General features: G+C 37.9%; 1 pseudogene; it reads left to right on the top strand.

The window, feature by feature from the left end:
* Positions 1-13,374, top strand: part of LOC102858861 — a 157,739-nt pseudogene extending 144,365 nt beyond the window's left edge.
* Positions 13,375-14,424: the final 1,050 nt, after the last annotated feature.

Below are 14,424 nucleotides of genomic sequence, written 5' to 3'. Positions count from 1 at the left end.
ATGATTTTGTAAGCTTTACCATCCTGTGGTTAATTTCTAGTTTTATGACATTGTAATCTGAGAAAATACTTTGTATTATTTCAGTGTTTTTTTTTATTTGTTGAGGCTTGCTTTGTGCCCTAATACGTGACTGATTCTGGAGAATGTACCATGTGCATTTGAAAAGAAAGTGAATTGAATTTTATTTGGGTGCAGTACCTGGAATACATCCACAAGGTTAGTTAGCTGATTATATAATTTAGGTCTCTACATGTTTGTTCAGTTTCTTTTGAGTTGACCTATACTTTGGTGATAGTGGTGTGTTGAAATTTCATACCACTACTGTGATGCCATCTATTTCTTTCTTCAATCTGTTAACCATTGTTTTATGTATTTTGCAGGTCTATCATTTGGTGCATAAATATTGGCCACGGCTATGTCTCCTTGATCTTTTGTGCCTTTAATCAGTATGTAATGCCCTTTCTTATATTTTTTGGTAGTTTTCATTCTGAAATCTTTTTATTAGAGATTAGTATTGCCATCCGTGCTTTTATTAAGGTTGCCATTTTTTTAGTATATTTTTTTCCCCAGATTTTGATTTGGAGTCTGCCTTTTTCTTCTTTTTCTAGATGTGTCTCTTGTAGAGAACATACTGATGGACTTTGGTTTTTATCAATCCTGCTATTCTTTTTCTCTTAATTGGTGCATTTTGTTCATTCACATTAAGTGTGATTATTGCCAGGCCAGGTTTTAGTTTTCCACTTTGCCATGTTTCTTTTTCTGTTGTTTCTGGTTACTATGATCCGTTTACTTTCTTTTTGTGTCTCCCTGTGAAGGACTTAAAATTTCTTGTACATTTAGTCTTATTTTCACAAATTCCTTAAATTCCTTCTTTTCTGCAAAGGATCTAATTTCTCCTCTCCTTTGTTTTTGATGAGGAACTTTACTGGGGACAGAATACTTGGCTGGCAATTATTTTCTTTCAAATTTATGTATATGTCATCTCCTTGTCTTTTAGCTTATATGGTTTCTGCTGAGAAATCAAAACTTAATCTAATTGTTTCCCCTTTGTAAGTGACTATCTTTTTCATGATGCTTTTAGAAGTCTATCCTTTTCTTTTAATCTGGAGAATTTGATTATGATATGTCTTGATGTTTTCTTTTTGGGTCTAGTCTATTTGGTGTTCACTGTTCTTCTTGAATGTGTATTTCCCCATTCTTCAGAATACCTGGGAAATTTTCTTCTAGTACTTCTTCCATAATATTCTCAGTTATTTCCCTGTCACTCCCTTGTTCTGGAACTCCAATTATACGTATGTTATTCTGTTTGATGTCATCCCACATGATTCTAATATTTTCTTTATGTGTCATTTCTGATTTTTCATCTAGTATGTTTTCAGTGATGCTCTTCTCTTTCAACTCACTGTCTCTCTGTTTCATCTCTTCAGTTCTACTTTTTTGTGCTACCAGTGTGTTGGACACTTCTGCCATTTAAGTCTCAATATTTTTTAATTACATTTTCCTGCTTTTCTGTTCTTTCTAGTACTGTGTTTGTTAGTTTTACTCTCTCTCTCATGATATTTTTTTAGTTCTTGTACTTCTGTATCTATACTATTAATTCTTTCTTCCATCTTTTGCACTTTCTTCCATAGCTATTCTAGTTTCTCCTCATAATATATTTCATCTGGACTGTTATCTGTGAGGTATTTGATTTCTTAATTATTTCTTACATCATTGCATCTTCTTCTGTAGCTCTTCAAATAACGTCACATCAACATATTTTTTCTGGTCTCTCTCTCTGGGGTATTCATTGGGTCTGCTTTTTTAGAAGAAAGGCTATTTTGGTTTTTCCTGATAACTAAGACAGACTGGTACTTTCTTGACATTGTGATAGTCTTTTTCTTAGTAGGTATTAGGTGGTTTTGACTATATAGTGATGAAGAATATGGCAATATTTTGTGAAGGACCTATATATCTGTAGTCCCTTCTTGGCCTGAGGCCCACAGGGCCAAGAGCCATACAGCAGTGATTCCCACAAAGTACCTGAATGGGAAACCAGGAAGCCTTGGCTTTTCCCTTCCAGAACTGGCTTATCCACCTCACTTGAGATGCTCCACCTGTCCCATTCACTTCCACTTGGTCTTAAGGGGTCTCATGTCATCTAATGAAACAGTAATGATCCCCCAAAGTACTGTGAGTGCTGTGCTGCTTCTTGCCACACTGTGCTACTGCTTGTTTTAAATTTTTGCTTTCTTCTTCAATAATTACTTCTGAATGCTTCTGAGGTAACATTTAGAGTGGTATTTTTCCATTCAGAATTTTGTTACTGGTAGGTATTGAGTAATTTGCCTACAGACATCCTAAAGCCCCTTCTTCATGATTGTTAACAGTCTTTAGCTCATTCTCTGAATCCTAGCCACACTCTGGTTTTTAGATGAGGACCAATCCATAGGGTTTTCTTGGCTGTAATCTTTATGAAAGGATCCCTGATGGTGTAGAGGTTTTAGCTGCTTAGTGAAAGATCAGTGGCTCCTCTGCAGAGGGAAGATGTACTTTTTACTCTCTGCTACCATTAAGATGACAACCTTGGGCTGAACAGAGCAGTTCCACCCTGTTCTGTTCTGAAGGGTCAGGTCACTATGAGTCAAAACTGAGTTAATGGTAATGAGAATGGATTGAGAAATTGTTTTAACATTCATACGATGGAATACTATGCAGCATTCAGGAGCAACAATTTCAAAAATACTACCTAAGTTGGGATAGACTGTAGAGCATTATGCTGAGTGAACTAACTCAGTCTCATAAGGACAAATACTGCATAAGACCATTATAATAAAATTAGAAAGATAACTAGTAAAACATGTATGGGGACACAAAGGTTAAGGGGTGGAAGTGGAGGAGTGAAGATGAATAAGGATGAAACCAGAGAACTGCAGAGTTTCATGGGTGAAGGGAGTGAGTTAAGGAAATGGGAAGGATTGGCAGGGACCTGAAAAGATAGGATAATGATGGGCAAGATCCAATGATGATTGATTTTATGAAATCTAATGCATGGGAGTGATTGTATGAATCAATATGAATGAAGGATAGAATAACACACAATGTATATGAATTTTGTTTTTTTGTTGGGGGGGAGGGAGTGGATTGGACTTGGGAAACTTCATGTAAGCCATTTGTCAGGCCTGTCTTCTGAGAAGACACCGGGTAGGCTGGAACTTTGAAGTTGGTGGCTGACTGCACAGGGCTGTGTTGCTCAGGCCCCTTTGGGAATGCTTGTCTTTGTCTTTGCCAAAGCCATAGAAAGCTGCCAGTTCATCTCTCTAGCAATTTCAATAATTTGACATTTGTGTTGTTTTACTTTGTACACCACTTTTTATTTCCTTAAGAATAGGTAATAAAGAATAGTTGACAACTTCACAATATGCATCCTATTGTTGTTGTTGTTGTTGTTGTTATATGCCATCGAGTCGCCTGCGACTCATAGCGACCCTATGTACAAGAGCCCTAAACTCCGCTCTGTCCTGTGCCAATCGCACTGTCTCCGACACTCCCATCCCAATTATCCCAGTCACTGAATCAATCCCTCACAGAGGGCCTTCCTCTCCTGCGCCGTCCCTCCACCCTCCCAAGCATGATGTCCCTATCTAAGGACTGGTCTCTCCTCACAACATGTCCAAAGTATGTTAGACGGAGCCTCAGAATCCTTGCCTCCAAGGAGCCACCTGGTTTAAACCTTTCCAGGACAAATCTGTTTGTTTTCCTAGCAGTCCGTGGTATTCTCAGTACTCTTCTCCAGCACCACAGCTCAAAGGCATCAATTCTCCTTCTATCCTCCCTGGTCATTGTCCAACTCTCTGATGCATAACAAGTGATTGCGAAGACCATGGCCTGTATCAGACGCACCTTAGTCTCCAGAGAGACACCATTGCTCTTCAGTACTTTGGAGAGGTCCCTAATAGCAGACTTTCCCATGGCAATGCGCCTTTTAATTTCCTGGCTGCTGGTGCCAAGACTGTTGACTATGGAGCCAAGCAAACTAAAGCTGTGTACAATCTCAATCTCTTCACCATCCATCCTGATGCTGCCAATTGGTCCAGTGGTGAGAATCTTTGTCTTCTTGACATTGAGCCTCAATCCTATATATAATTATAAATATTTAAGTCTTTGGGAGAGGAGATGTTCTGTATGAATTATTCCTGTCTCCAAAATGAGATAAAATAGCAAAGTAATAATAAATAGCCAGGATTGAAAAAAGGTGGCCTAGTGATAAGGAGCTGTGCTTTCAACCCAAAGGCATGTGTTCAGATCCACCACCTGCTCCACAAAAGAAAGACAGGCAACCAACTTCCATAAGGTTTACTGACTCTGAAAACTCACTGGAGGTTCAACTATGAGTCATCACCAATCTGACAGTATACAACAACAACATCAGATAAATACCTATTGCTCTGTGGTTCACTTGGGAAGCTATAGATCTATTCACTATAAACCCTTAACTTTTTTTTTATCAACTAGCTGTGAAGCTTTGAACGAATTAACTAACTTCTCTAGACTACACCAATTTCGTCTTTAAACAGAGGCTTCTCCTAAGTTCTGTGCAGCTGGTACACTGAACTGTTCAAGGTTCTGCTAGTTGACTCTGCCTACGCATCTTACATATTTGTTGAGAACTACATTTGCATAAGAGTTGTAGCCTTCTTACTATGCAATTTGTGAAAGAGTTGTGTTAGTTGGTTCCCTCACTGTACCTGGTCACCAAAAGCCCAGCCAAGCAGGTGTTGGCAGGTCAGCCTATTCAGCATCCATCAGTTATTCTGGCCAATGGGACAGAAATTACAGTATCAAAAGATGTGGAAATACTATTTCCTTTTTCCCTGCAAGGCTGTTCTGGTGATTTCATGGTTATTCTTTAAAGTTCTAGACAATAAAACTTCTGTCTTTACTTGGTAATATGTATGTTCACATAAATTTTATATAATTATGAGTGTATTTTTAAAATATAAATGAAAAGAAATATACATGAAACATCTCTTAATGAGATATTGAATTTATCCAAATAGCCATGATTGGGTTCTATTTATAATTTTTTAACTTTTATCTAAGTGTGACATATATACAATATAGTACATAAACTATGCATGTTTATTGTTGATAGGTGCCATTGAGTTGACTAACACTCATCATATTCCTATGAATAACAGCTCTGAACTTGTCCTCTGAACCATTCTCTCCATTCCTGATATGCTCAAGCCCATTGTTACAGTCATAGTGTGATTTCTGAACAATATCTTGTTCAGGCTCTTCTTCTCTTTATCTTACTTTACCTAGTATAATGAATGTCCTTCCAAAGACTTGCCTCTCCTTACAACATACCCAATACATATGAGACCAAGTTTCACCATCCTTGCCTCTAAGGAGCACCCTGGGTGCACACTTCCTCCAAGGCAGACTTGTTTATTCTTTCAGCAATCCATGGAATATTAAATATTAAATATTCTTTACCACAGTTCATAGGCATCGGTTCTTCTTTTTCATCTTTATACATTGTCCCACTTTCACATGCATAGAAAGAAATTGAAAAGACACATGCATAGCTTGGTAAATTATGATAAAATAAACATATTCCTGTAACTAGCACCCAAATCAAACTTCAGAATATAACCTACTCACTTCTCTCCCTTTTAGTCATTCAGAAAGGAAAACAGCTCATTGCCTTCAAGTCAGAACCAACTCATATTGGCTCTCTGTTAGGTTTTTGAGGCTATAAATTACACAGAAGGAGACTGCTCATCTTTCTTCTGTAGAGCTGCTGGTGGATTCAAACCAAATTTTGTTAGCAACACAACTTCCCATATACTATGCCACTAGAGCCCCCTCTTTTAGTCATTTGCCATCTTTCAAAGGTTGCCATCAATCTAACTTTCAATACCATATCTTAATTTGCCTGATTTTGAACAGTTACCTAAATTAAACCATTTAGTGTTAAGTCATGTATATTTAGCCATGATCAATTTTGGTGTTAAGTCCCATGATCAAAATGGGAGAGAGAGAGGAAAGGAAGGAAGAAAAATTAACTTACTCAAGCAGAATTATATTGGACTAGTTCCCATTTATTACATCTAAATACTGGAATGTTTTAACCACTAGAAGATGATAGAATAAACCGATGCTGTAACTATTAGATTTACAGAGGCTGGAAGATTCCACAAGGTGATCAAACTCAGTTCATTGCCCAAGCAGGTTTTCAGAGGCTGTAAATCACATAAGATTACCTGTCTTTCTCCCTTGAAGCAGCAGTTGGCCTACAAAAGCAAATTTTCGCCCTTTTGATAATGCTTATCTTTCATGCTTAATGATGTTCATTACTCATTTCACTGACTGTCATAAACTCATAAAGTGGTGAACCACAGCCTTTTTCCTTTTACTGACCATTCTTGTAGACAGAGTGGCTTCAAGGGAAAACGCACCAGCACAGGATAACCTCATACAGCCTTAAGTTAAGGTGGCCCCACAACTAGAATTTACAAAAGCAGAACCATAATTAATTCAATAGGTGCCTCAATGTTCATTTACATTATAACTATAATTACAATTAATATAATTTTTATTAATTGATAATTTATTTAAAAGAAATCCTTTAAAATGGTATTTACATTTTAAATTTTTATTTATTTAAATTATTTCCATTTTATAATAATACTTTTAAATTAATTATAGAGGGTCATCCACTTCCTAAACAATATACCTCTGGAAACTATGAACTTTCAGAAATGACGATAGTTATAGAAAGGCTTCAGGTCTTTTGTTCATAGGGTCTCTATGAGTCGTGCTCAACTTGACAGCAATCAACAAAAAACAACATTATTAATAATATTAAATATTACTGATATAATAATAGAACTATAATTATAACTGAAGAACCATAATCAAACCATTTTAAAAAGTCTATTGACATTCACTACCAATTCATGGTGACCCCAAGTGTCATAGAGCAGACTTGCTCCATGTGGTCTCTGTAGCTGTGATCATCCCAAAAGTAACTCTTCAAGCCTTGCTTGCATGATCACTCTGGAAGAGTTCAAACTGCCAGTTTTTAAGTTAACAATGGAGAGCAGATCTTTTATCATCCTCAGGAAACCCCAAATACTGAGCCCAAAGATAACAAAGGAGGTATACTTGTACTATACACTCTGCTAATATATGCTGCTTAGTTTTTAGTCATAGATAAAAGCATAGAACCAGAATCACTGTTAGAAGGAAACACCTGAGAGCAAGAAGGACTCTGACTAAAAAGAAGGAGCCCCAAAGCAAACACAAAGACCAATAGGCCCTTTGGAGCACACAGTCCATATGGATCTGATCAGAGTGGCAAATACTCTAGCCACCCCAAAGGTCTATGAATGCTTGGCAGGAAGTCAGGGAAAATACTTGCTTTTCTCCACAGAGGAAAAAGTTCATTTGAGTCCACTTAACTTTCAGAGTATAGGGAATTATGCAACCAATTTAAGAAAGAGTCTCATCAAAACAGAATAAAAAAGTAAAATAGCTTAGGTAACACTTTAAATGGAGTAAATGACTTATCTGGAAAATTCATTTGGCTGGAACACTTTGTTTATCTAAGTCCCTGAATAAATATGATGTGACTGCCACAGCTTTTATATGCTAACTTGTGTGCTTCCCCTAAGACACACACCCCCCCTTGGAAACAAGTACTTACAGTTACTTTTATGCCAACTTTGGGTTGTTTGGGAGGTTGGTGTTTTTTTTTTCTATCATAGCCTTACTTACAGAGAAAATGGTAAGTGTTTCAAACACATGAGGCTGACCTAAAAGCATCACTTGTCTCTCTTTTCTTTGCCCTTCCCTCAGATGACTAAGTCACAGGCGTTAGTGTCAGCGTTCGGGACGGAGAGGATGTCATCCAAGTCTGGAATGTAAATGCCTCTGTAGTAGGTGAAGCAAGTGTTTTAGAAAAGATTTATGAACTTCTGCCTCACATATCTTTTAAAGCAGTGTTTTATAAACGTAAGTGCTTTATTTCCAGTTATTACTTTCTAGGTTATTCTATCAGAATTGCAAAAATAGAAAATGTTTTGCAAATGAGGTAAAAGTAAAATTGCTTGAAATTCCACCATTTAGATCATAATTCAATAAAATACATATGGTTTTATTTTAAAGAAAAATACAAGTTTAGTCTTGGAAATTAAAATGAGACATTATTTCACTTAGCTACATAAATCAGAAAAGGAAAATATATCTTGTATTTATTGTTTCAAAATCTAAGCCTAATCTTCAATTTGTCATCCTGAGAGGAGGGGGGGAAATTATATTCCTTTTGAAACAATAGCAAAAATGTTATTATAAGTGTGGGCAGTACTCAATCATCCTTTCATGAACAAGAATTTGTAATGTATAACATCTGTTTTTGGAGAGAAAACTCATTCTAAGCAAAGAAAACAGGTGATTGAATGTTCTACTGAAATGCTAATGCTTCCTCATTACTGATGATTGTGGCATGGAATGGGAAGAATTCCTGATAGTGGTGAAATGTTAACAACAGTAGCAAATAGGTGTGTGGACCCATTGTTTTCTTCATGATTTGTGTTCATTTCTTTCATGTGCTCACTTTTAAAAGTCATCTTTTTCATAACAAAACAGCCTAGTGCTATTAACTAACATTTAGCAGATGTCTAATTACAGGTTACAATTTTAACAAATTAATTTCAGGCAAGGATTGAAATTCTTGGACAAACATGACCATTTCCATGTTTTCTAGGTGGTTCAAGAATCGATAGCCCAGTTTTTTTAACTATTGTGTTTCATTGAATACAAGATGCCATTAATGATATGACAGCCACTATTTTTGTATTAGTAAGAATAAGAAATAAAAGGCCCAATTAAACTGTGACCTCTTTATTAATTTCAAAACTGTCCACATTTGAGGGAAATGGAGAAAGTGGATCTTTCATAAAATATAATATATTCTACTCACTTTTGTTATTATTTCAATTCTGTCAACCCCTTGCCCAAAAAAGGGGGGAAGAAATTTTATTTATTAATTACCCCAGTATGATAGAGTAATTAAAATTAAGACCTTCGTGTAGGGAATCAAACAGCTTGTTTGGGGCTGTAGATATTCACCAGGTGCTGGACTACTGAACTTTAAACACAAGTCCAAGTGAAATAGACAAAGGCTGCTGTTCAAAAGCTGCTTATTGAGTGTGCGGTGTGGAAGTTGTAAGTTTGCAGATGCCATTTTCATTCCTTAGGGAGCATCCATGTATTTTCAATCCAGATATTCAGTGAAAGGTCACCAAGAGGTTAAGGTTGGCTGTTTTTCCCTTTTTCCATTCCACAAGATTGATTCTGCTAGAGATTTTCGAGAAAGGGGGTGTTTTGTTGCCAGTCATGTATGGGGTTAAAACATTCTCTGACACCTTTGAAGCGTATCTACATTGCTGATCGTATTAAAAGCAGAGAAAGGCCATTTTAGATTTAAACTGGAGACAACTAAGCCCTGGCACTTCTGTCCCATCTCAGCAGTGTGACCTTGTGCAAGTCACAACTAGTCCTGCTTCCACTTTTCTCATCTGAATATGGAGGAGTTGATTTAAGATGATCTCCAAGGTTCCTTCTGCTTTAAAATTCTGTGCCTAAACACCTGAGTAGCCACATATAAATATGTTAAATAATTTGATCTCCCTCAGAGTAGCAAGGCTCATTTCTGGGGCCTGGCGTTAACCAGGTAAGCTTTACCAAAGGCATGATGAGTCAAAACTGCTTAGCAACAAGCTGTTGTGATTGCTGAAGGGTAGGAAAAAAGCCAAACAAGAGGGAAAGAGATGCAGTTTGGCCAGTTCAATCAAGCTGAATAGATACCCTCAAGGTAGATGCCATTTTTAATCTGTGAGTCATAGAGAGCCACTGTCTCAGCAGAAATCTATGTTTTAATGACATAAATTAACATTTAAAAGTAAAAAAAATAAAAAATATTTGGATTGGAGAAAACAAGCATTTGTATAAGCAGGCAGTCCTTTACACAGTAGGATAATGCACCTTACACAGAAAGACTGATTTTAAGAAATGGGATTAGGACAGACATTTCATCTACAACATGATGAACCATGCCTCAGTCTAAGCTAGTTAGAAATACCCTGCTCCACATTCTTACTTTGTCTTGTTACAGAAGTCACAGCTGTACAGGAAGTAGACGGCAGGGTAGATGCTTCATATAGGATGATCCCTGGCACATGTGGTCAGGCTGCCATCCAGCACAAGGTTCGGTATTACACTGCTGAGGAATTATGTCTGCTTCAAGTAAAGATTGGTTATTTCAGAAAATCACACTGTACAGAAATCCTCTCAGATTCTGTTAAGCTTTTCAGAGAAGCTGAATGACAACTGTGTTTTTCTGTGAGAATTGTTGAGAGTGTTAGTTGTTGTTGTTGTTAGGTGCTGTCAAGCCGAGTACAACTCATAGCCATCCTATGAACAAAAGATCTGAACCCTCTTCTGTCCTGCGCCATCCTCACATTTCCTGACACACAAAAGCCCATTGCAGCAGTCACCATGTCAAACCACTTGGTTAAGGGTCTTTCTTTCTTTCACCAATTCTCCATTCCCAATATCATGTTCCTCTCCCAAGGAACAGCTCCCACTAGCAACATGTTCAAAGTATGTGAGGTGAAGTCTCATCATTCATGGCTCCAAAGAGCACTCCAGCTGCACCCTCTCTAAAACATATATATTTGTTCTCTTGGCCGTCCATAGGATGTTGAGTGCTCTTCAGTAGAGGTTGGCAAACTATAGACCAAGAGCCAAATGGGTCCCATATCCAGCCTAAACCTACCTGTTGTATTTTAGAACCAACCACAGTTAAGAACTACTTTCACATTTTTTATAATAGTTGGGAGGAAATAAAAAAATAAAAGGATATTTTTAATAGGTAAAAATCTTCCAGAATTTAGATTTCAATATCCATAAACAAAAGTGTATTGGCACCCAACAGCACCCACATTACCCTGTTCTCTGGCTGGTTTCATGCTGCAGGGCAGAGATAATAGTTGTCACTGCAACCACATAGCCAGCAAAATTGAAATACTACCTAGTGCTTGTTTTGCATAAAGGTTTGTGGACCACTGGCTACAAGCATCACTACATTCCATCTTTACCAAGGCTAACCTAATGCTGACAGAATTTCTGTTTCTCTGGATACTTCTGCTTCAAAATGTTCTGTTCTATCACCATAATTTCTTAAAATGGTAGTATATCAGTCTATCAGCTATAACCCACTTCCCCCAAGGATTCCTCACACCTAAAAATAATAAAGATCACTGGACAGGACGCATCACTTGATTTATCATTTGGAGCCAAGCATCACTACACCTCCACGGTTCCTCTACTTGACCTTTATGTGACCCAACTGGACTGTATTATATTTATTGTGAACTGATAACATTTTATTCAGCATCTGTACTAAAAAAAAATCTTTCTTAAAAAAGACATCATAAAAGTGAAATATTTAGACGAGCTCTGATGGCCTAGTGGCAAGAAGCTACACTGCAATCTCAGAGGTACATGTTTCAAATCCACCAAATGCTCTGCTGGAGGAGGGACAATCTCCTCCTGTACCCATCAGATCTGATTTGATGGTACACACACAAAAAAAATAATATATTTTTTTTTAAAGTGAACTATTTGTATAGTCTTACCTGTGAGAAATTCTTGTTTCAAGTAGTTCAGGTCACAGGCTGCACTAGGAATTCGGCAGACTTGGGACAACCCTTGGGACTATAAATTGGTCCATTCCCCTGCCACCCTAATCCTCTCCCACCACCCCAGTGCGTGCTCCCCGCCACCCCAATGCAGTAGTTTATTGCTCTCCCGCCAACCCAATGCTCCCCCCTCCACATTCCAATGCAGTAGTTTATGCAAGGGAAGAATTGCTTGCTGTTGTTGTTTTTGTTAAGTGCCACTAGTCAAGTACAACTCATAGCAACCCTATGAACAAAAGATCTGAACCCAGTCCTGTCCTGTACCATCCTCACACTTCCTAACACACAAGAGCCCATTGCAGCCATCACCATGTCAATCCACATGGTTGAGGGTTTTTCTCTCCTTCACTTCCCTTCCCAACATCAGTAGTTTATCCAGGGGAAGAATTGTAGAGTGAGTAAATATCCAGGGTGATCCTGAAGGAAAAAAATAGTTCCTTCCCTCTTCCCTTCACCTCCAGCAGTAGTCTGAAGAAGTTTGTCCATACTAAAATCAGAAAGGAGGACAAGGCATCTGGCTACTAACCAAAATATAGGAGGCTCCTGTCTACCTGGTAGTGCTTAGGAAGAAAGACCTGTCCATGTACTCTCATGTTCAGAAACACTAAACACCCTGCAGAGCACATCTCTGTATGGACGTCCATGGCATCCCCAGGAGGCTGTGACTACTGGACAGCAGCCGGCTGAGAGACCTCCTAATGGATATCATTCACTGTGACCAAGAACACAACACATGATTCTGAGTCACACTGGCTTTATCAGACCCAACCCGCAGCGACTATTCCACTTGATGAGCAGAGGATTCCAGGCCTGGCCTTTTCTCAGTCTGCTTACCCAAAGTGCAGAGAGGAGGTTTTCAGATGAGGCCTTTTGCCTTGGAGGACAGGTTAGGTCTGTTCTAATATGACCACTCCCCACCCTCTGCTTTAAAAGCTGTAAGTGTTTGGCATACTTTTGGTAAAATAATTGTTTTATTCTATAGTTCCTAATTGCAACTAGTAATTCTGTAAACCAGACAGTGAGGCTAAAAAACAAATAAACAAACAAAAAACCTACCAAAGGGTAAAAAAAGTAAAACAAAACCCAACAATTTTATGCAGTGTCATTTCCCAGAGGGAAAGTTCACAGGTAGGAAGGGCATAGTAGAATTTTTGCCACCCTTGTGCTGTTTTCTGTTTGGTTTTACTTTATTTGTAAGGATAGGCATTTGAAGGACCCTGCCTTGTTTAACTCAATCCTCTCCCTCCCCTGTATATTCTGTGAGGTGCATTTTGCTTACAGAATTTTTCTCCAATACCCATCTCTTCATCAGCTTGTCAAGATTACTCATCCTCTTGGGCACAGCAAGAAGTAATAGGCAGCATGCCCATTGCTTGTTTATTCTTTGTTTTAATTTTCATTGTTACATTTCTCAGGAAATGCACACTGTAGATAACACTTACTGGCAAAAAGGTATTTGAATTCTTGCCAACATTTGGGGAAACTGAATGAGATGCCTAGAAAAGGGTTGCCCCATCCTTTGCTTAAAGTTTTCTTTCCTTTTTTTCTTTTTTTTGTTTTTTTCTGTCCTTTAGCCCATGAAGAGCATCATGCTTTTGAAGGTGGACCTGGAAAACACTAATTGCACTCTGTAAAGAATTCTTTATCCTTTGCTGATTGGTTTTGGAAACGGTCTTAACAGGAGGGAGAGTGAAGAGAAGACTTGCCGAAGCTCTCGATGCTGGTCAATTTAGGGTGGTTTCTGTCCTTGCAGATTGGGCAATTAGCACTCAAAGTGGCAGGTGGGGGGGGACGGGGAGAGTGTATGGGTTTCAACAGTCACATTGCTTGCTTTATTAATTATTTTTTTTTTTTTGGCTTTCAAAATTCTCTGTTCTCTTCAATCAGATTCCCCTCACCCCCTTTTTTTTATTTAGGTTGTTTATTTTTCATTTCAATGAACATCTACAGAGATTTTGGGATTCCATTCATTCATTGTTGCACCCTTCTCCCCCCACAAACCCCTTCCCTTCACCCTTTTTAATTCTTAACTCAATCTAATTATTGTTTTCTATGCTTCTTCTTCATTGAGGCACAAAGAATTGGTTTCCCTTTAAAGTCGCTCTCCTCTCTCTAGTTAATGAGAATATGCATAGTCCTGACAAAACTGCTTTTGAAAACCGCACTGTATGTAGAGGAATACTAGCTTGGGTAAACCTGTCTTCTGATTATTTGTTGTGACACATTCCCACATAATCTGTGCTGGACATTATTTTTTCTGTCCCAGGGATAGAAAAACCATACTTTGTCTGATTTTATCCTGTCAGCACACACACTTTTTCCTTTTCTTTTTTTTTAAAAAAATCCTCTTTGTGTTTCTTAAGCAATAAAGTAATAGCTAGATTGCCTAACATGATAACTATAATCACAGTTCAGTGTCAGGATATAAATTAAATTTATGACTTTGGACCTTCTGGAAATATTTCCAACTAGAATTTCAATTTTTCCTTTTCAAAGAAAGGCTTAGGCTAGGGATTTCTCCTAATAGGAAATCTGGTATTATTGATTTAAAGAGGAGGTAATATTTTAATTGTTTGAATTATACTTCATCCAGATTTTGGGTGGTGTACCATTTAGGGCTTTAAGATCAACACTAGCATGTTCTGCTAACTGATCTCCTCTTCCTGCTCTC

The sequence above is a fragment of the Elephantulus edwardii genome, unplaced genomic scaffold (genome assembly GCF_000299155.1).
Source record: "Elephantulus edwardii isolate Elephantulus edwardi_28Jun2011 unplaced genomic scaffold, EleEdw1.0 scaffold00285, whole genome shotgun sequence".
Taxonomy (NCBI): Eukaryota; Metazoa; Chordata; class Mammalia; order Macroscelidea; family Macroscelididae; genus Elephantulus; species Elephantulus edwardii.
Note: the sequence above shows the minus strand (reverse complement) of the source record. Positions and strands in the feature narration are given on the sequence as shown.